This window comes from Capricornis sumatraensis, chromosome 4 (genome assembly GCF_032405125.1).
Source record: "Capricornis sumatraensis isolate serow.1 chromosome 4, serow.2, whole genome shotgun sequence".
NCBI classification, from domain to species: Eukaryota; Metazoa; Chordata; class Mammalia; order Artiodactyla; family Bovidae; genus Capricornis; species Capricornis sumatraensis.
This window is the reverse complement of record NC_091072.1, coordinates 14683994-14704104: the sequence shown is the minus strand read 5'-3', so window position 1 is coordinate 14704104 and position 20111 is coordinate 14683994. Positions and strand designations below refer to the sequence as shown.

The 20111-nt window shown below is 41.9% G+C and overlaps 1 protein-coding gene and 1 pseudogene across 2 annotated transcripts in view; one reads left to right on the top strand and one right to left on the bottom strand.

The window, feature by feature from the left end:
* Positions 1-20111, top strand: part of UNC5D (unc-5 netrin receptor D) — a 628812-nt gene that overhangs the window by 27346 nt on the left and 581355 nt on the right. The window lies entirely within an intron of this gene.
* Positions 4846-5428, bottom strand: LOC138079350 (large ribosomal subunit protein eL19-like; annotated as a pseudogene).

Genomic DNA, 20111 nt, shown 5'->3' with positions numbered 1-20111 from the left:
TTGGGAGGGAAAACAATAACATTCATACCAGATTTGACAGAAAGTCAAATCATTTTATAGTGATGTTATTTTGACCACAGTTAATAATAATTCCACCCCTTTTGTGGTATGACTGCTACCTAATCATCAGTTCAGTTCAGTTGCTCCGTCACGTCCAACTCTTTGCGACCCCATGGACTCAGCACGCCAGGCTTCCCTGTCCATCACCAACTCCCAGAGCTGGCTCACATTCATGTCCATCGAGTCAGTGATGCCATCCAACCATCTCATCCTCAGCTGTCTCCTCCTCTTGCCTTCAATCTTTTCCAGCAGCAGGGTCTTTGCAAATGAGTCAGTTCTTCACATCAGGTGACCAAAGTATTGGAGCTTCAGCATCAGTCCTTCCAATGAATATTCAGGACTGATTTCCTTTAGGATGGACTCATTGGATCTCCTTGCAGTCCAAGGGACTCTCAAGAGTCTTCTCCAACACCACAGTTCAAAAGCATCAATTTTTTGGCACTCAGCTTTCTTTATAGTCCAACACTCACATCTACACCGGACTCCTGGAAAAACCATAGCTTTGACTAGACGGACCTTCATAGTACGAAGCTAGTGTGATACCTTATCATATACAGTATATTTAAGTGTGGAGGTGTAATAACTAGTAAGGCATTTAGTGTTACATCTTTTTTTAAAAAAAATGTATTGGAGTATAGTTGATTCACAATGTGTGTTAGTTCCAGTGTCCAGCAAAGTGAATCAGTTATGCATATACATACATCTGCTCTCTTTCAGATTCTTTCCCCATATAGGTCATTACAGAGTAGTGAGTAGAGTTCCCTGTGCTTTACAGCAGGTTATCAGTGATCTATTTTATATATATTCAATCCCAGCCTCCCAAGTTATCTCTCCACCCTTCACCTTGGTAACCATGTTTGTTTCTACATCTGTAATTTTATTTTTATTTTGCAGATGAATTAATTTGTACTTTTTTTTTTTAGATTCCACATAGAAGCGCTATCATATGATATTTGTCTTTGACTTTACTGAGTATGACAATCTCTAGGTTCATTCATGTTCCATTATTTTTGATTTTTTTAAAGATTCTGTATCCTTTAGAGAAGGATTGACCTGCATTTTCTGAAAAAGGGCTAGATATTAAAAATTTTAGGCTTTGCCATAGGGTTTAGGCCACAAATTCACTACCATAACTACTTTGTTAATGAGAGCAACCAAAGATACCCCGTTAATTAGATAAAATTAATATGTAGTGGCTGTGTTCCAATAAAAATTTATTTGTAATAACAGGTAGCAGGCAGGATTTGACCTGTAGAATGTACTTCACTAACCTCTGTTAGAGATACATTATAGAAAGGCTTCTGGAAATATGATGTCTGGGACTGGCATCAAAATACTCTGGAAGTGTAGGGGAAGTTTATAGAGATATAAATGAAGAAAGTTGGACCATGTGGTGATAATTATTAAAGTTGGGTGATATATGAGGGTTAATGATGTATTTCTGACTATATATATTTAAATAATAAACCTCCAGAACGTTAGAACGCACCTCATTTTTTTCCTTCAGGATGTTTAAAAATGAAGCTTTCCTCCAGTAACTTAAAAAATTTTGCTGTTTTGGATGATAAATGCTCAGAAGCTTATTTCAGGTTTCTTGAGACCAGAAGATAGTTCGCCATATACCATTGGATGAACAGTTTATTTCTTTTTCCTTGGTACAAATGGCCAAAATAATGTGCTCCAAAGATTACAACATTCAATTGAAATGCATTCCTTTGTTGGCAAGAACTGTTGTAAAACAGATCATAAATACACTGAAGACTTGAAGGAACAAATATTAAAAGACACTAGACCACATGGGAAGCTGGCCCAAGAGTTAGATAAAAGTACAGAAATTTCAACATCTTAGAGCTAATGTTTGTTAGACCATACTCCAGTAGTGAGATATAGAAAGAGCTATGTCAGTTCCTCTTATTGTATAATGAACTTCACCGAATTGAGTGACTTAAGACCACTGCCGTTTTATTATGCTCTGGATTCTGTGGGTCGGGAATTCAGTAGGGTTAATAGGGTGGCTTGTCCGCCACTGAAAGATGTCTGGGGCTTTGGCAGGGAAGGCTTGAATGCCTGGAAATGAAGGGACTGGTTAGGACTGGAATCACTTGGTACTTGGTGTTTATATATTTATGTATTGAGTATTTGAGCTTCCCACAGCATGGCAGCTAGATTTTTTTTTTTTTTTTGACTCACAATAAATTTTTATTTTTATTTACTTATTTATTTTTGTCCATAGCACGTGGCATGTGGGATCTTAGTTCCCTGACCAGGGATTGAACCTGCACACCCAGCTTTGGAAGCATGGAATTTTAACCACTGGCCTGCCAGGGAAGTAGCTAGATGCTGAAAGGTAGCATCCTACTCAGGGCATCTGGAGAGTGAATGTTCCAAGGTAACAGACAGAAGACAGGCTCTCGTGACCTAATCTCAGAAATCACTTCTGTCAGTGTGGATGGAAGCCATCAGAAGCCCACCTAAATTAAAAAGCAGGGGCATAGACCCACGTCTAGATGGGAAGTGTCGAGGTATTAGGGGTCATGCATTAAAATAAAACTGGTTTCCCAGTTGGTGCTAGTGGTAAAGAACCAGCCTGAGCCTTGGGTTTAATTCTTAGGTCTGGAAGATCCCTTGGAGGAGGGCACAGCAACCCACTCTGGTATTCTTGCCTGGGGAATCCATGGACAGAGGAGCCTGGTGGGCTATAGTCCATGAGGTCACAGAGTTGGACACGACTGAAGGGATTGAGCACGCACACAGAAACTTTATGAATTTGCTGATTCTGGTTCTGGCTATATTGAGTTCCTTTTTGCCTTTTTCTTATGAATAACCTTAATAGCAACAACAGCAATAATAATATAAGAGACTGTTGTACTTAATTCGTTATTATGGTCCATTGATAGACTGTGTAATTGTCCTTAGGGGAGTGGTTGGTGTGATTTAGTATATTCTTCAAATTAAAAGTAAAACCTGTGTCCTGTCAGATCTTAAATTATAAGATCTAAGACAGAGCTGCACTGTTCATTTATATTTTTATGAACCTCTTAGCTTTGTACAAGTCTCCAGCAGACGCCTGCTTCATGGCCGTTTAAAACAGTGGCTCATAACATACAGTAAATTTATAGGCAGTCATTTCTTGCAGTTGCCAACTTATGGTACTGTACTTGTGACTGCAATAAAAAAAAATCACTATTTATTTCTTTAACTTTTAACATCGAAATGTGCCCCTAAGGTACATTGTGGAGATACTACTGTGTCGCTGAGGATGGCCTCCTGCCGTTTCTCATCAGTAGTACACATCTGTTTGGGTGAGCTTTGTTTGTAAAATACACAAATGTCGTAATAAACACCAGTGATCTCGTTTAAATTTTATATTGTAGTATAGTCGATTTACAGTGTTGTTAGTTTCAAGTGTACAGCAAAGTGATTCATTTATACACATACATATTCTTTTTCAGATTCCTTTCCCATATTGGTTATTACAGAGTACTGAGTAGAGTTCCCTGTGCTCTGCAGTAGCTTTTTATTGACTAACTATTTTATATATAGTAGAGACACCCCTGGTGTTTTAAGAGATTCATGAATTCTGAACTGTACTTATAGGAAAGTCACTGATCCTAAAGAGGGTGCGAGAGCTTGGTTTCAGATTCTCTCATTTAAATACATGTATTGCTGCTGCTAAGTCACTTCAGTCGTGTCCAACTCTGTGCGAGCCCATTGACAGCAGCCCACCAGGTTCCCCCATCCCTGGGATTCTCCAGGCAAGAACATTGGAGTGGGTTGCCATTTCCTTCTCCAATGCATGAAAGTGAAAAGTGAAAGTGAATTCGCTCAGTTGTGTCTGACTCTTTGCGATCCCATGGACTGCAGCCTACCAGGCTCCTCCATCCATGGAATTTTCCAGGCAAGAATACTGGAGTGGGGTGCCATTGCCTTCTCCAATACATGTATTGCATGCCTCTAATTTTCTAGGTGCTTCTCTAGGCTTTGAGATAGATAGACAGGTTTCTCTCCGCCATGGGATTTCCCTTTGCCTGAATATGCTTAAAATGAGTTACAACTCTAAGGATAGCTTTTTGCAAGCTTTCGTGTCTTCCTCTTTGACTTAGATAAAGATGAAAGCTCTTTTCAGCTGCATTGTTCAGTGTGGCCATGGCTAGGTTTAGTATATGGTCAGTCTACCCACCACTGAATTAAAGGTCCAGAACTCACAGCAGTGGTGGAGAGGAGTTATGGCTCTGCTGTTCTTGGAATTGTTGGATTCTCAACAAAGAAGTGATGTTGAATTGCTGAGTATTTGTACAGCCCCAAACAAAACTGAAAATGATGTTTTTAAAAAATAAGTGTTGCTTAAAGTACAATTTCAGTTGTCCTGCTGAGGAATGTGATCTTTGCTTCCACTTGAAACATTTTTCCTTTTAAGTGTCCCTCATAGAATGGATTCCCTGGGGTGCAGGTACCGAGGATGCTATGGGGTGAGTCGGGGGAGCTGGATTGGAGGAGGGTGAAATCGAAGGATATTGTAGCTGCGACAGAGTTTGCAGAGATTCCGTGGGCTCAGAGTGGAATGGGCCATTAGAATTGTCCCAAATGGAAACCAGTACCTATGACTTTAAATACACCCCCATGGCCATCTTCTGCCGCTAACAGTCCCCAGATCTGGCCTGCCTGTGGGGATGACGGGGCTTACTTTGAATGAGGAAGACTTTTTTTTTTAAGGCTTGTCTTTTATTGAATGAGTGATCTATGCAATTGCCGAGGCCACTATGTACAGAGAAGAGGGGGAGAACTTTATTTCTTGGTCTCTTCCTCCTTGGACAGATTCTTGGTGATTTCCTCCTTCTTGGCCTGGAGCCGCTCTTCACTGCGCTTGCGGGCTTCCTTGGTCTTAGACCTGTGGGCCTCAGCCTGGTCCGCCAGACGCTTCTTGCGAGCCTTGTCTGCCTTCAGCTCGTGGATATGTTCCATGAGAATCCGCTTGTTTTTGAACACGTTACCCTTCACCTTCAGGTACAGGCTGTGATACATGTGGCAGTCAATCTTAGATTCACGATATCGTCTGAGCAGCCGGCGCAGAATTCTCATCCTCCTCATCCAGGTTACCTTCTCGGGCATTCGAGCATTGGCAGTACCGTTTCGCTTACCTAAACCCATATGCCTGCCCTTCCGGCGAGCCAAGGTGTTTTTCCTGCATTGAGCCTGGGAATGGACAGTCACAGGCTTCCGGATGATCAGCCCATCTTTGATCAGCTTCCGGATCTGCTGGCGGGAGTTGGCATCGGCGATTTCATTGGTCCTATTGGGTCCAGACCTTCTTTTTGCCACAGCAAAGGACACTGGAGGCAAGCCTCTTCTGAAGCCTGAGCATACTCATGGCTGCGGCCGCAGCGGCGAAAGGCAGGAAGACTCTTGAGTGAGAAATTAACCCAGGGCTGGTCTCCAACGTCTGCACCGAAGTGCCTGCAGTTACCCAGTGTATTCACAGGGACTCTGCTTGCACTACCAGGTCGAGATAATTCCCAGTTTCCACACTGTGTTGCTTTTTATTCCTTTCAAATCCAGATTTTCAGCAATCGGTATGAAAAAAAGCAAGTATCATATAAAAACCAATGCCAAGCAGAAAAGGAGAGTGGTGGTGTCCACTTGCCCAGGGCTTGAAATTAGAGGGCCCGATGGCTGCTAAGTGGTTAGGACTTGAATACTTAGGAAGTTGTAAACAGTAGGTTGGGTGTCTCTTTAAGACTGTCATGAAGGACTCTCAGAAGTTAGCAAGTTTGAGGAGCTCTGGCCTTAGAACAGTTGTTGGGAGAGAAGGGCTCATCTGAAAGCTGTCAGCCACCAATGCTTCCAGCTGGGAGTATTTTGTCCTGAAGTTGGAATCTGAATGCAATCCCTAGCGTTCATTACAGGGAATGATTATTGAGTAACCTCCTTGCCAGATACAAATCTTAAAAGTCAGACATAGCATCAAACCAAACACTACTTCTTCAGTTAATCTACAGGAGACATTTAAAGCAATCATGAAAGTGTGAAGATGCGTGTGTCCTAAGATTCTCTGGTTGCCGTCCTTCATGTTAACATGTACCTGACAGTCAGGAAGTATGTAGGCATTTCAAGATGGGATCAGGAGGTGTGATGTTAGTGCCCAAGTCCCTGGCTGCAACTTTGTGTTTTAGATCTTTATGTTGGCCTTTGTTAGGTTGAAAAAGCTTATAGCCAGGCCTCTTTTGGACTTAAGGAATCCAGCTTCCCTCAACGGGAGGGAGTTGAGTTCTGAATTTTGCTGTTAAACACTGTTAAAGAGTTTCCTCTATATTGGAAAGTTTCCCAAAACATTGATTTCAGAAGTATTTTTCCCCAGGGAAGTTAGAGGGAAAAAATAGCAAAAACTCAGCTAAAACATACTCAATTTTGAGGTTTTAGTTTTACAACATTGCCCCTTCAGGTGTGTGTGTGTGTATGCGCTCACTTAGTCGTCTCTGACCGTTTGCAGCCCCATGGACTGTAGCCCGCCAGGCTCCTCTATCCATGGAATTCTCCAGGCAAGAATACTGGAGTGGGTTGCCATGCCCTTCTCCAGGGGATCTTCCCCACCGGGATCGAACCCTTGTCTCCTGCATTGGCAGCAAATTCTTTAGCAGTGAGCCACCTGGGAACCCTCCTCCAGGTGGATATATTTGAAAATCTCCTATGTGACAGTTATTATTGGTTTATGTAAATCCAGTTGTTTTTCCATTGTAGCTTGGATCAGAAATCTCTTACCAAGTGACTGCAGAGCCTGAAAAGTTTGTTAAATGTAAATTTGCCATCTTCCACATACGTTTTATTTATAACTCTGGGGAAAATACACGCCTTAACAACCCAAAGCATTTCATTTTTTCGTAGGTCTGCTAGTATGATTTTTATGCCTACTACGGACTTTTAATCAATTTGTAATTTGTTGTTGTTCTTTTTTTTTTGCATACTGATGGAGTATGTGTTTGTCTAATTCAGTTGATTGAGCATAATTGTGGTTTGAATGGTGCTCATGTTTACCACTGAGAACCCCAAATCTTGTCTCTTAAAGTTAAAAAGACCTTGCTCATTACCAGCTGGCATTTAAAGAATAAAATCTTTTCTTAGTCATAGTAATATATAGGTTTCCCCTGATGGGGTTGTGAATTTTTTTTTTTTTTTTTAAATTTTGGCTGTTTTGGATCTTCATTGCTTTGTGGAATTTTTTTTTCCGTAGTTGCAGCAAGAGGCGCCTACTCTGTAGTTGCGGTGGGCAGGCTTCTGATTGCAATGGCCTCTCTTGTGAACCACGGGTTTCTGGACTCATCGACTTAGTAGTTTTGGCTCCCAGACTCTAGAGCAAAGGCTCAGTAGTTGTGGTTCACTACGCTTAGCTGCTCCCTGGTGTGTGAGATCTTCTTGGATCGGGGATCGAACCGGTGTCTCCTGCGTTGGCAGAGGGATTCTTTACCACTGAGCCACCAGGGAAACCCCAAACATGAATTTTTTTAAAAGACACCTTGGGGGAAAAAAAAAAAAAGACACCTTGGGACAATAAAGACAGCACAGTGCAAAAGGACTGCCAGAGTGAAAAGCTAAGAACAAATTGTTTCTTCAGATGATGTAGCGAGTCTCTAGGGAAGGACTTTTCATAAGAACCTGTTGCCTAACTCAAGCACAGCAGTGGTCATGTCCTAAGAAGCTAAACTGCCTCTCAAGGGTCAGGGAGAAAATGACTCACTAGCCAAATTGAATTTGTAACCTGTAACTTATCCGGCTGGTATCGGCAGAGGTCCAGCACCTCTGGGTTCAGTGTGTGTGTGTCTGTGTGTGTATAGGCATACACATGTCGAGCTTCGATGGCAGTGACTGGTGATTTACGACACGTCCTTTGATCAGCCTAGAAACTCCAAATCTCACTGTGAGACACCCCATTTTGTCCTTTGGTGGCAGAGTTTGATATCAATTTTAATTCGTTATATGTCCCATAAAAGACGTTGGTGGTTAGCAGCAGCTTCATCACCTCAAAGTTTGTCTGTCTATGTCTCAAATATTGAATATGTATGTGAACCATAGGCTTCAACAGCCAGAGGGAGTTTTAGTAGGCGAAATGCCTTAGTATAGTGTTAAAAGTATTTTGTGTTTATCAATTCTAAAAATCTCTTTGATTACAATGAAATAGGATGATAAATCTGCACATTTCTTCTGTCACTTTTCTTTAAAATTTTCACCAAATTTCTCTTTATCCTCGTACACTGGTTTCTGTTTTTGTTGCCAGGATTCTTCCCAAAGGCCCAGGGTAGAAGAAATCTAATATTTTGGATTAAAAGTTCATAACATATGTCACCATCTGTTATAAGTCCTAATTTCAGGCAAAGTGTGTTGGAGAAATAGTTTTATAAATTCAAATCAATATTATTGTGACAAAAACTGTGGGAAATCATGTCTTTCATGCAGAAAAATGTGATCTGCATTTCTTGTCTCTGGGGCAATGTAATTGAAAATTGGTATTCCTGTTCTTGGGGCTTCCTTGGTGGCTCAGGGGTCTCCAGTGCAGGAGACCTGGGTTCGATCCCTGGGTCAGGAAGATCCCCTGGAGAAGGAAATGGCAACCTACTCCAGTATTCTTGCCTGGGGAATGCCATGAACGGAGAAGCCTGGTGGGCTACAGTCCATGAGGTCACAAGAGATTGGATATGACTTAGCAACTGAACAACAGTCTTCTTTCTCTTGGTGTATTTTTATTCATGTTTCAGCTCCATGAAATTATGCTTGTTTCATTTTGTTTTCATTATTTTTGGAGTCGAGGTGACAAAAAGTGTGAGCTTTCAAGATCTGCTCTCATTTTGAACATTTACTCTCTGTGTGACTTGGAGGAAATCAGTGTGCCACGGTTTCCTCATCTGTAAAATGGGTATCATGATACTTCCTAGGGCTTGAGCTACTATATAGTGTAACATTTATTTGCCTCTAACAGCTGCTTTGTTTGCATGGCCTACCTTTCACACACCTGTATCTATCAACCAGTCTATATTCCAAATCGTTTTCATGTGTAGTGTAAAATTTTTTCCCTAGTACTCAGACCTTGTGTAGACAGAATAGTGCAGAATTTCTAAAGGATTAGGGGCAGTATGGCCAGAGAAATGGAATCTATGCAAAGTCTGATTGTTTGCTTGGAAGACGGGATAGAGGTATAATATTTCCATTGTGGTTTAATGTTTGATCAGTTTTATTAGTGGTTTTATGGAAATCAGAAATACTGTAGAATGTGTTTTTGGCAGTTTATACATGTTTCAGTGTATATCCATCTAATTGTGCCTTTTTATTTATATTTTTTATTGGAATATAATTGCTTCATAATGTGTTAGTTTCTGCTATACAGTGAAGCGAATCAGCTACATGTGTACATATACCCCCTCGCTTTCTGAACTCCCTTATCCCCACTACCCCATCCCACCCCTCTAGGTCACCACAGAGCATCAAGCTGGGCCCCCTGTGCTGTACAGCATCTGCCAACTAGCTGTCTGTTTTACACACGATGGTGCTTTGATGTCAAACCTAATTTCCCAGTTTATCCCACCCTCCCCTTCCTCCTGTGTGGACACATTTGTTCTCTACATCTGCATTTCGATTCCATTTTTCAAGTCCTCTGGATAAGTTGTCAGAACAAGGGATTATACTGATTGCTTCATAACAACATGGTTATATTGGCCACGAACTTGCTCTCTGAATGTCAAATATTGACATGTAACAGATCAAAGGTTAGATGTGTGAAAGTTTGCTTGGATGGTGGTGGGGTTCAGAATTGCTTCTGGGCAGGCAGGTTTTGACTGAAAGTTGATTGATTAAATTAGCACAACTAATGAATAACCCATCAGAATGTTGGTCAGACTCCAGTGCATAGACAAGTGAGGTCAAGAAGCCCCACATGAACCCTGGTAATACAAGTACTCTTCAGGCTGGGGTGAGATTTTGCCAGTGGATTCAAACATTTTTGAGCCATTACTGTAGCTAGGCGTGTTTTGAGATGGCTTTATCCAGCTGCTTTAAGCAGATACCATTAAAATGTTGATTATCCATCTTTTCCCACTTGTTTTGATTTCATATTCACTAAGCAGTTTTTTTCTGAGTTATATAATTTCCCTTGTCATTCTGTATATAAGGAGGTGATTTTTGCTTGAAATAATGCTTGGGATAGTTGTCTATCATTATTAATTAATACATAAGCATTGGATGATTGGCCTGTCCACTGGCAGAAATAAATCTTTAGGATAGTATTTTAAAAATTGGTAAATAGATGGTGCATTTTCAGAGCTTTTTCTCAGTGAAGAAGAAGAGTTTTCAATTACTTTTTCCTTTACTGACTCTTTTTTCTGTGTTTGCTCTGGTCTCTGTGTGCTATTCCTATAATGCATGTTGACTATCCTGTACCTGGGTTCATGATCATTCAGCTTTTCCTTTCTGATCTTCATCTCTTTACTCTTCCCCTTGAGACTGGAGAGACTTTCCTTGACTGATTTGAGTTTTTCCACAGTTTGGACTGCTATCCCCTGCCTTTGTTACTGTCTTAACTATGTAGGCTGGCCTTTCTGTTTTTCCCTTGTTCTTGACTGCCTCTTTCCATGATCCTCTCTTTTCAGAGATGCAGTGTCCTTTTGAGTTGTATTTAGAGAATACATTTAAAAGAAATTCTTCCATTTCTTACTGTCACGGTGTTTCTTAGGAAGACAGCCACTTTGTCTCTTCAGAATTTTGCTTATGTGCAAGCAGAAACGTCTGTGCTTTTCAAAGATTGGCATTGGAAATGTATCCTTTCAGAGATGGTTGAATACTTTGCAGTGTCTCAGCTCTAATGAAAGTGCTCAGAGATGCAGGGGCAGAGGTGGGGATGACCTGAACCAAAGGAGGTACCCCAGGCAGCTTGACCTGTTGGCCAGTTTCTCCATGTAGAGCAGTCTGTAGGAATTCGCTGAACTACTGCTTTTTTACTTGGCCTGGTCTAGTTCTTCCAATCAGCAGCCAGCCAGGACCGTACTCCATTCCTCATGCCCAGGGAAAGCCAGGTTTAATCTGTCAGTGACTTCTGATCGCAGAGGGCCCTCCAGCTCCTGTGGACTCCGGATACACTGGGGAAGTCACCTGTGCCTCATAGCACACCCGGATACACTGGGGAAGTCACCTGTGCCTCATACCACACCCACGCTCATCACCAACCCTGCCATTGTTACCTAATGGGTGTTGGCAAAAATAATTTTCTGGATCATTTTTGCCACCCTCCCAGGTAGATACTGCCTTTGCATTTAAGATCTCTCCCTTGGATTTACTTTCCTTAATTTATTTCCATCTGTATTATATCTATAAAGTCCTTGAAGTTTCTGGTGTAAAAACCATAAGCAGATTATTCTTTATTTTTTAAAAAATCCAACTAATGGCCATTTCAATGCATGTCGAAACTAGGGAATGGAGTTTCATGGGTTGAAGGAAATGTCTGCCCACTCCAGTATTCTAGCTTGGAAAATCCCATGGACAGAGGAGCCTGATGGGTTACATTTCATGGGGTTGCCAAAGAGTTAGACATAACTGAGCTACTGAGCATGTATGCATTCTTTATTTTTAAAAAAACCAGTTGATGGTCATTTCAGTGTGTGTCTGAATTAGAAAATGGAGTTTCATGGAATTTCTTTATATTACCTGGAGAAGTGTCTTTTCAAAACAATCCCCTAAATATTAAAATATTTTTGCTATTTTTATTGCTATTAATTTGTATTATTTTTTATTTTATTGGGGTATGGTTGATTTACAATAATGTGTTAGTTTCAGGTATATAACATAGTTACTCAGTTATACATAAACGTACGTTCTTTTTCAGATTCTTTACTCATATAGGTTATTACAGAATATGATATAAATGAACTTGTTTATAAAACAGAAACAGACATGCAGATTTTGAAAACAAACTTACGGTTCCCCAAGAGGAAGTGGGGGGCTATAAATTAGGAGTTTGAGATTAACATGCATACAGTATTATATATAAAATAGATAACCAACCAGGACCTTACTGTATAGCACAGGGGACTCTCCTACTCAATAAATGTTAAGTTTTGTACACTGTGATAGGGTCTAGTTATTAGCACCAGTAGTGAGTGATTATCTGCCCTAAGAAAGATACAGGATTTACAGCCTCGGAGAAATCCAATTTCTGCTTTACGCCGGGCTCCCTGCTATGAGCCCAGGAGACTGCGGAGCCTGCCAGAATCTCCTGTGCCCTGCTGAGACGCTCTGAGGAGGACGGGGGCATCTCCTGCATTCTAATGATGCCCTCCTTTCAATGCCTGTGTGCTCAGTCATTTTGTAAATAACGACTCCTGCTTACAGACGTGCGGCATTCCTTCCACAAGAGGAAGGTAAATAAACTCAAGAGGAATAGTTGGGACTTCACTCAGTTGTCCACCCACCGGCAACTCGAGGTGTCCGTGCTTACCGTGGAGCGAGATGGTGTTGGGAAATGAGGGCCAGCTGTTTTGTGAGATTTAACGATGAACTTGTAAACTATTCCGAGAACGTAAACACAGTATAAATTTTATGTGGGTGGCAAATTGCTCCCAAGCCGAATGACCCTTTGCAATGAAGTGAACATTTGTCAGCATTGTATTTGTGCTGTAGGTCACACGGGTGATTAATGAACATGGTTCCCAAATGTAAAATATGGAGGAGTGAGTCCTCCGTGGCCCGTTAATAACCAAGGCTCCTGCCGCAGTAAACCTCGAGGGATGATGGCGACTCTTCCTTCTCACCTTTATGCCAGCTACTTCCACACACACAGGTATAAATGCTATGATGTTGAACGCTGCTGAAATGACCTTGCTTTGCTTCCGAAAGACTCTGCGGGTAGAGACAGACCTGGGCTGTGGGTGGATTGGGTTCTCCCATCGGCAAAAGATCCTCGGCTTCCAATTAACTGCAGCAAAGTGGAGTCAAGACCAACAGAAGGTTAACACTATACACCCCACCTTGTAAATCGAGAAGAATTCAGGATTCTGGGAGCTGATATAATGGAAACGGGGCATTATCTTTTCAGTCATGCAGGTAAAGACCCAAGCATACTATGCTCCTCCATCAGTGTCCCCGAGGGACTGTATCTAAGACCCCTGTGGATCCCAACACCCATGGGTGCCAGGTCCCTTGTGTGCTAAAGTGGTATTGGGCTGTCAGTCCTTCGCAGCTGCAGATTCTGTACCTGCTGTTGGTTGAATCCATGCATGTGGAAGCTTTGAATCCAGAGGGATGAATGTATCAACACTGTGTATGAAGGAATGCTACCTTCTCTGTGCAGAGGTTGAGTTACAGTTTCCTCTGCTAGAGGAACTTTTTAGAGAAGACAGTAGTGAAGTCTTGATATTCAATCATTTCGTGTTTAGTGAGGGTCTGTGTCCTGTGTTACGTGTTAGATCTGTCGTTGATCTTCCTGATAAGTTTTTTCTGCATCTGCTTTGATCTGTGAAATTGTGTCTGTTCCCGCATGTGGGTGGCGGGGGTGACTGTTAAGGTGAGGATGTAGGTGGCGTAACAAGGAATGCATCTGTCTCTCGTTGATGACTTTTTACCTGCTGTCAGCCATAACAGATAGCACTGCTGTCTGTCAGTACTTGAAACGTGCCCGTGCTTCTTATACAAATTGTATCTTTAGAAATCTGCATTTTCTAACTTAGCAGGGACCCCTTTTCCTTTGGACTTTAGCAAGTGGTAAAGAACCTGCCTGCTCACACGGGTTAGACATAAGAAATGCGGGTTCAATCCCTGGGTTGGGAAGATCCCCTAAAGGAGGGCACAGCAACCCACTCCGATATTCTTACCTGGAGGATTCCGTGGACTGAGGAGCCTGGTGGGCTGCGGTCCATGGGGTCACGGAGAGTCAGACAGGACTGAAGCGACTGAGCCTGCGCACACACTTCTTTTCCTTCCCCTTTGCCTAGAAGGCTGCCTGTAAATGGCCTTCTCTCCTCGATGCTTTCCTCCATCAGTTCATTCTGTCCTGGGTTGCCAGGTTGATCTTCATGAGGTTCTGATCCTGTGTCTCCCTTCTCAAATTCCCTCGTTCCCCATTGCCTAGCAAATGAAGTTCCCAGATGATATTTATTTAAAGCACACGCGTGCCTGCCTCCCCACTCGTTATCAGATTCCTTTTACCTGTCACTGCAGGCACAACGCCTCCTCCCTCTGCTTCCCCGGCCAGAGCTCACTCTTTCCTTCACCAGCTCCCCAGGTCTTTCCGTGGCCTCACATCTCTGCTCTGTGATCATGTGTCCATGTACCCTCCTCCCCATGGGCAAACTCCTCTCTGTGCTGAAGCCGTTGCTTGGCATCTTCCTTCTGATTCTGCCCTGATGAGAAAGTACCTCTTGCCTGACAATGTGGTATTTCTGCATTTTCCTCTTGGCCCTCAAAGCCCTGATTGAAGGAGGGAGAGATCTCCCCTGCACCACAGCTGCGTGGGGCACAGGAGGGGCACCGTTCGTTGAAGATCCATCCCTCTGTCGCTGGGTCTCCACGTTTCTTGCACTAATTATAGCTCTTTCCCTGTAATATTGTTTTTGGGCCAAAGTTCTCTTCTTTCTGAAACTCTTTCATTGCTGTACCCTCTAGCTAGAAGACACTCTTCCAAGTCACACACGTGATGCTTTTTGTTTTTTGATGGGAGGAAAATTGCTTTTCAGTGTTGTGTTGATTTCTGCCATACAACATGAATCAACCGTAAATGTACATAGATCCCCCCCTCTGGGATGTCCCGCGCCTCTAGGTCATCACAGAGCCCCGCGCTGAGCTCCCTGTGCGACAGAGTGGGTCCCCAGTAGCTGTCTGCTTTACACACGCTGCTAAGTGGCTTCAGTCAAGTCTGACTCTGTGCACCCCCATACACGGCAGCCCACCAGGCTCCCCCGTTCCTGGGATTCTCCAGGCAAGAACACTGGAGTGAGTTGCCATTTCCTTCTCCAGTGCATGAAAGTGAAAAGTGAAAGTGAAGTCACTCAGTCATATCCGACTCTTAGCAACCCCATGGACTGCAGCCCACCAGGCTCCTCCGTCCGTGGATTTTCCAGGCAAGAGGACTGGAGTGGGTTTACACATGGTCGTGTGTATGTATCAGTGCTGCTCTATCAGTTGGTTCCATCCTCTCCTTCCCCTGGTGTGTCCTAAGCCCATGTGTCTATATTCTTGCCCTGCAAATAGGTTCATCAGTACCAGTGTTGCCCTATGGGCATGCCTGAGAACTGAGGTTTAGCATAACCCCCGTCCACTGCCCCCTGTGACCTGCATCTCCATTATTACAGGAAATAAATCCTGCCATGCCTTGATGCTTCTCCGTGGATATTATTTTCCCGTTTCTCGCCTACTTCCTTCATTTCATTTGGTGAATGGTGTTATGATAGTGTCTTAAATCTAGGTATCCTTCTCACTTTTATATTCTCTGTTTTATGAATTACTTTTATATCACTTCTTGAATACTCACATTTAATGACCTGTCCCCTCACATGTACTCAGTTATTCTTTTAGGTACTAAAATATTATATTATTTTCCATCACTTAATATCCATCTAGGCAGGATTCTATTGTAAAAACAGTTCTAAATCTCCAAAGGCTCAGAACAATTTGCAGAGGCTGGAACTTGGTCTCAATTTTCTTTTGCTTTTCTTAAAGTAAGTAAGAGAAACAAACCTAGGCATAGTTGGTCTCTTTTTAAAATACCTTGTGAGTTGGTGGCCTGTTTCTGAATACTGCTGTGCATGTTACCACAGCAGCCAACACTCAGAACACCATGCTCTGGGATTGCTAACTACCACCCCTTTTGAACAATTCTGACACATAATTTTCTTTATGCCTATTTATTGCTAATATTTAGTTGTAAACTATGTAAATATAGTAAATAGCCTCCTCTTTTAGAAACCATCAGATCAGACTTGACTGTAAAACTCTATGACCCTCCTTGAGATCAATTTTCATCCTTTTTTATGTGACTCATCAGAAATTTTTGTCGTGTATGAGGTGTCTTTAACAAGAAGGGGTTGTCAGGGTGAGGGTAGGATTCCTGTATTTCTTTGGCCAATTCTTTGAATAAATAGAAAGACAAAGACCACGTGAAACTACATCAGACTGTATTATGCTTGTGTATACTTCTTGCTGAAATAATCATACTGAGTTTAGAAGTTATATGTACAAAGCAATGCTAGACTCATAGAAAGTATAAGTGACACTTATTAAACTAAATAGCAAACATTGTTCTTTAAAATACAGTTTATAAAACCTTCTTTTAACTGATTTTTAAAAAATTCACAACTTTCGGCACTTCCCTGGTGGTCCACTGGTTAAGACTCTACATTTCTGTTAAAAGGGGCTCACGTTCTATCCCTGGTCAGGTAATGAAGAATCCACATTCCATGCGGCATGGCCAAAAAATTTTAAAAAGCATTTGCTACTTTTGGTGATAGAGATTTTCTTTGCACACGAATGGCAAAGTATCATCTCCCTTTGCTACCATCGATACCATCCATCTAAACTCCAGGTTTGATGCAAGGAGTTGCAGATAAATTACCTCCTGGCAATTTCAGTTATATGTACCAGTTGTCACTGGTAAAGAAGCCACATTTATTTTCCATGGAGCAGTAGAAAGTCTGGGAAAGTTACTTAAAAATATAATTTGTATTTTCTGTAAGTAAACCATTTCTCTCTCTGCGTTAGATGTTGCAAAGTTACTTTAATAAGTTTGCATCCCCTGACTCGGAGGGCATTCTTTCCTTTTTGGTACCTTCCTGACCAGTGAGTTTAAAAGTAGACTCTTTCTGGCTATTGAATGTGTTTGAATTCTTGGCCTTGAAATAATTATTAACACCTCAGTGATACACTCACGAAACAGTGACCTTTGTGTTTCTGATTTTTTTTTTATTTTTACATGTATAGTGTCATATAATAGCACTAATGTATAATCATAAGACTTTCACAGCTGTGTCTACAAACCGCAAACTGTACCCAGGTAGATGTGAAACTGTTTAACAGTGTTAATAGCCTCATTGTCAGACTCAGGGATGAGGAAAAGTCCTGTGGGTTTTCCAGCTCCGCCTTCGCAGAAAAAGACTGATTCATCTTCAGGTGAACACCCTCCCTAGCAGAATTAGAGCATTCATGCTAAAACATTCTGTACATAGAGGAGATAACCATTATCCCCAAATGTTTGGCTCTTGTTTAGAAGTAGTAACTGGTTTCAGATGAAGCTCTGAGTAAGTTGTGTGTTCTATGAATCTATAAATAAAATTAAATTCTCTCCATAGGAGATGATAGTTGAACCTGAGTGAGTCGCTGGGTAGCATTCATTTTGCTATTATATGAGACGAAGGTGAAAGGGAAAGAAGATCTAGCTCATAGATCAATTACATTTCTTTAGGGAGCTGGAGTAAACAATTTGTTCTTTTGGTCCAAAGCACAGAATGGTTAAAAAAAAAAAAAAGTCACTCTCCATCTCAAATTAAGCTTCTTGTTGAGGAAACCTTACTAGGGATAAGTTCTGGAAAAATTACCCCCACGGAGGGCTGGCAAAGTCACAGGTCTATTTCCTCATCCATGAACTTGACAGTGAGGCTTCTAACACTGTCCAGGAGTTTCACATCTGTCTCCCTACAGTTTGGAGTTTCTAGGTCACAGAGGTAAGATCCTTGGGATGATTCACTTGGGAACTTTTATATGACAATATATACTTAAAAAAGAATAACATTAGAAACATAAGTCACAATTTAGTGCATGTGTGATTTTTTAGGAAAAAAATTCAAAATGATAACTATTCATGGGGCCCCAAAGTTTTACATAAAGATGAAAAAGCTGTTTGGGAGTTAAGAATTCCTGTAGCCTTCTGTAAAATCTGTCTTGACAACTGTTAAAAGGCATTATCGTCAGAAATAGGTCTGCATTTCACTGTCTGTCAAATATATCCCGCATAGAGGACTTTAAGAAAGTATGACAAGAAGGTGTGTTAAAGCAATTGGAAGAAATCAGCAAAGATCAGCTACTTCTGGCTACTTTTAGGAGAGACTTCAGAATAACCCCCTAAACCAGGGCCCAGGACCCTCAGTGGAAACTGAGTGGATCAGAATGGTCATTCATACACTGTGAGCAAAAAGGAGTGAAGGAATTCGAAACCACTTCTTTCTTTTTGTACAAGTCGACCAACCAACTGTTCTAAAAATAAGTACCTTGGAGGAAATGTCTCTCCAAGGTCATGAGACTTCCTTGGTGGTCTGGGAATAATTTGCAGCCCAAAGCTGAGATCTCTGGGGGCCTGGGAACTGCTGATGGGAAAGTAGACAGGCTTTTGCACCAGAGAAATCATTGAGCTGGGAAAATGAAGAATAGTAGTTTCTGGACTCAACTTCACTTGTCCCAGGGGTTGGCTCTTACATTTGGGTGACTTCTGGGCTCTTTTTTTTTTTTTTTTTTTAATACTTAAATGAGGTGGACAGCAGATTGCATGACCTTTAAGGCCATTTGACCACTGATAGGCCTTGAGTCTAAATTCCATTCCTTCCATTCCATTCTTCCATCTTTACCTTTTATGTTACTGAACTTCAGCTAAGCAGAGGCATAGCTCACATTTGTTGTAATGATGAGGTTCAGTTTGAAGTTCAGTTTGAAGTCTAACTGGGTCCTTGATTTATACTTAATTTCATCTAGTCAAAGCTATGGTTTTTCCAGTAGTCATGTATGGATGTGAGAGTTGGACATAAAGAAAGCTGAGCAGCGAAGAATTGATGCTCTTGAACTGTGGTGTTGGAGAAGACTCTTGAGAGTCCCTTGGAGTGCAAGGAGATCCAACCAGTCCATCCTAAAGGAGATCAGTCCTGGGTGTTCATTGGAAGGACTGATGTTGAAGCTGAAACTCTAATATTTTGGCCACCTGATTTGAAGAACTGATTCACTTGAAAAGACCTTGATGCTGGAAAAGATTGAAGGCAGGAGAAGGGGATGACGGAGGATGAGCTGGTTGGATGGCATCATCGACTTGATGGACATAAGTTTGAGCAAGCTCTGGGAGTTGGTGATGGACAGGGGGAAGCCTGGCGTGCTGCAGTCCATGGGGTCACGAAGAGTCAGGTGTGACTTAGCGATTGAACTGAACTGAAATGTTACGTATGGTCATATTAATATAATATAGATATTTAGTGTTATAGTTAATATAGTAAATAGTAAACATGCATAATATATTTGATATGTAATATACTTATGTATTTATAATATAAAGATTTGCTTTTAAATGTATATACATATATTTAAAGTATAAAAAATGAGTACTCAGGCTTTCAATTGAACCTCATCTTTACATGTATCACTTTGAACTCCCATCAGTATTTGGTTCAGTTCAGTTCAGTCGCTCAGTCGTGTCCGACTCTTTGCGACCCCATGAATCGCAGCACGCCAGGCCTCCCTGTCCATCACCATCTCCTGGAGTTCACTCAGACTCACATCCATCGAGTCCATGATGCCATCCAGCCATCTCATCCTGGGTCGTCCCCTTCTCCTCCTGCCCCCAATCTCTCCCAGCATCAGAGTCTTTTCCAGTGAGCCAACTCTTCGCATGAGGTGTCCAAAGTACTGGAGCTTCAGCTTTAGCATCATTCCTTCCAAAGAAATCCCAGGGCTGATCTCCTTCAGAATGGACTGGTTGGATCTCCTTGCAGTCCAAGGGACCCTCAAGAGTCTTCTCCAACACCACAGTTCAAATGCATCACTTCTTCAGCACATTTGGTTAGCTGAAGTTTAACAAAGCAAGTAGCATATATAACATGTTACAGCATAAAATGGGCTTCCCTGGGGGCTCAGACGGTAAAGAATCTGCATGCAATGCGGGAGACTGTGTTGGATCCCTGGGTTGGGAAGATCCCCTGGAAAATGGCAACCTACTCCAGTATTCTTGCCTGGAGAATCCCATGGACAGAGGAGCCTGGTGGGCTACAGCTGATGGTCACAAAGAGTCGGACATGACTTAGCGACTGAATATGTACAACATATACAATAAATATTTA